Genomic DNA, 3,503 nt, shown 5'->3' on the forward strand with positions numbered 1-3,503 from the left:
ACGTGTACTCTAAATTTCTAATTTAATAAAGGGAACACCTAATAGACATTCTATTCAAACATTCACCCATAAGAGACTCTCAGAGTCCATCCCAACATAAAATTGTCTATACATAAACATAACCCATCATCCATAAATATAACTGTTCTAGTTAAAGAAGGCACTAAGCGTTTGTCTCTCCCTCTACAATAGTGCCTTACTCCCCAGCCTTTTTTTCATTACCTACACATTTAAAACAAAAGTGAGTCGAATACTCAGTAAGTAGTGCACCATGCTATTAACTTATTAATCACATAATCTTTTCTTTTGAAAACATGCATACATAAACATTTGCTACTCGTGACAATGCTTTCATGTATAAACAGTTTAAGGAATAAGCCATACTTTCATGCATAAACATTTAAGAAATAAGCAATAACTATGCTTTCATGCATAAACATTTTGAGAAATAACTATACTTTCATGTTTCACTTTCTTTGACCGGTACCCACTATTACGCCCCGTGTTTTAGGGTTAGTGGTCTTCCTTTGGACCTGGATTCCGCCCGTGGCCACAGCTTGAGAATCCATTTCAGTCAGGGGGTAGCACTGGGTGCACTACCAGTACTACTTACCTGGCATTGCAATCTGCCCATTCCTTTGGTACCATTTTCATTCATATGGCCATTACGTATTTTCATACAATAAGACGTTCATTTATTCTGTCCTTTCTTTCATTCATTCATTTCAGCCCTTTTAGTCATTTCTTTTCAGTCATTTTCATTTAACAATGCATTCATCGAAAAAAAATCATTTAAAAGCATGAGCTTAAACATCATTTTTCATGGCATCCATAAAGTATTAGTTTATAAGGAAAATTTAAAACATTTTCTTCGCGTCATTTAAAGCATAAGTTCATAGGGACATTTTAAAACACTTTGTTCACGTCATTTAAAGCATCATTTCATAGGGACATGTTAAAACGCTTTCTTCGCGTCATTTAAATCATTAGTTCATAGAGACATTTTAAAACTCATTTAAAGCATCACTTGAAGCATAAGGCATGAGACATTCATTTCCTTTCCTTTGCAATCAAAATGTTTTCATCATCTTTCTTAGTTCGATGCACATGCATTTTTATGAACAAGATACATTTTCATGCTATACTACATATAGGAATAATCAATAAGTTTCTTGAGAGAGCATGTATGAAAATCTTATGATTTAGAACCTACGTGCATGCATTACCTTATACACATACACACAATTATAGTTAATAGGGGCTATCAAGAAATGGCTTGTACATACTATATTCATTTACTCTTTTCTTTAGAAGAACAATTGCAATAAGAGAGAGAAATTTTCTTTCATAAAGAGAGCTTGGTGTAAGAACATGGTCATAGCTACTTACTTATATGCTCTTAGATACTTCCAACTTCAATATAGGTCCTATTCCAATAAATAGCATAAGCGTGTTAATACTCACACAATATTCTTTAGCCCTCCGAGAAAACCACGATATTACAATCTAACGTTCCTTCTATGCTTAATATTAACCCAAATGACTACTCCTCAACTCGACTTACAAGAGAAATAACCTAAATATTAAGACATGCTACCTGTCTATGGAAAGACTATTTTAAAAGTTTACATGAAAAGTAGTTAAGAATTCATAAGCTTCAAGCAAGGTCTCTTTGGTTCAAGCTCACTTTGGGTTATGGACATTAGGAGATAAAATCTGGAAATTCTCAACAATGGGCTTTCAAATAGATTTAGGCATATCAGATAGGCTAAACAAGCTTAGGAAACATGCCCTTTACATCAACTTGTGGTCCCTTATTATAAAAAGGTTAGCTTATCAATATTTTCGACTCTTGGGTTAGGTAGAATTTAACCAAACGAGGGACAACATAAATGGGCTATTTTTACATCAAGACATGGCATGACATGGACTTATGAATACTTGGACAGCTTTACCTATCATAATATATCATGCATAATTCATCTCTTATACCTAAACCAACTATGTTATAATCTAATCACACAAGCAATATTTAAATAGTTTGGATAACACCTCCCATTAAAATTAAATTAGCATAAGGTATAGCAAAGTTACTCATAAGCAAACTTTTAAACACTCAAGTTCATACTTTATCCACTTAATACCCTTTAAAAGAAAAAATATAAAATTATAGAACCAAGCAAAACCTTTAACCGAACCTCTTAGCATTCTAAAAAAAAATCGCCAATAAATTTGAACACAAACACATGGTACCGACATATATACGTTAAAATCACACCAATCATCACCTATGATTAAACCAAGTTTAATGACAACATAGCAAATTTCGAAATATAGGAAAGCACATAACAAAAACTACTTTAACATATTCGGTTTGGGCTAAAAACAGAGCACCCATATTTATTTACAAGATGGTAAATTAACAACACCAAAATACAAGTTAAAACAACTTAGTGAGCTTCCAAAATCAAACTAAATCAAATGAGTCAAATTAGGATTTTTACCTTGAGCTCTTAGCCCCTTTCAAAACACAAGTGGAATACCAAATAGGGAAATAGCCATGTGGATGAAGAGCCAAAATGATAGCACTGTGTTACCCCCAAAACCGAAACATCAATGGATAAGGTAAATCATGAAAATCGAAACCAATATGGAAACCATGCTCGGAAGTGAACCAAAAGTTTATTACCTTCAAGATTTTACCCTTTTGAAGATGAAAACAAGCTTTGGTTCCAAGCTTTGAGGCAAAATCGGAAATGGGTATGGAGGTAGTGTTCTCGTACGGTTTGAAGAGGATGAGAGAAAAAAAAAAAAATTTATTCTTCCCTTTCCATGGAGTCACAAAGCTTGAAGGAGATGAAGAGAACTTGGTTTCTTGAAGATGAGAAGAGAGGAGAAGAAGAAAGGAAGGTGTGCATCGGCTTTAGCTTGCTTGGAAAGGAAGATGAAATTTTATTTCTTTCTTGGGTGTTGACCGACGAGTAGGAGTAGAATGCTTTAGGATTAGTTTTGTTTTTCTTTTCTCCTTTTGTGTTGCTTTCAGCGTAAGCTTGGAGGATGGAAAATGAAATTTTAGTCTTTGTTTCCTCCTTCCATCACAAGGAAACAAATGGATGGTGGAGATCTATCCACTTCAATGATACTTTTCACCTACCAATCTAATGGTAGAGAATAATTGGATCATTTCTTCAATGAATAAAATAAAAGGGCCTAAGGAAAAATATTTCAAAGTTTTAAAAATCATACTCTTGATTTATTTTAATAAATTATATTTTAAAATAAACCATACTCATCTTAAAATAAAATTATTAAAAATAATTAAAATCTTTATCTCAAAATATTTAACTTAGAGAATTAATAAAATGACGTAAGGACCTACGTAGTAGGACTCGGGTATTACACAATCAACCTGTTTGATCACCTTGCTGCCATCATATGGAGGAGCCGAATTATCATATATCAACTGATGAATCTCATCATGAGTGGGATCATCGTCTGCTGAA

The 3,503-nt window shown here is 33.3% G+C and overlaps 1 long non-coding RNA gene across 1 annotated transcript; it reads right to left on the reverse strand.

Moving 5' to 3' along the window:
* Positions 1-69: 69 nt before the first annotated feature.
* LOC109009727 lies at positions 70-2,985 on the reverse strand. Its single transcript, XR_004799162.1, has 3 exons — positions 2,690-2,985; positions 2,505-2,588; positions 70-222 (listed from the first exon to the last, which is right to left on the reverse strand). It is a non-coding gene; the product is annotated as an uncharacterized LOC109009727 (long non-coding RNA).
* Between the last annotated feature and the right edge of the window lie 518 nt (positions 2,986-3,503).

The sequence above is a fragment of the Juglans regia genome, unplaced genomic scaffold (assembly GCF_001411555.2).
Source record: "Juglans regia cultivar Chandler unplaced genomic scaffold, Walnut 2.0 Scaffold_35, whole genome shotgun sequence".
Taxonomy (NCBI): domain Eukaryota; kingdom Viridiplantae; phylum Streptophyta; class Magnoliopsida; order Fagales; family Juglandaceae; genus Juglans; species Juglans regia.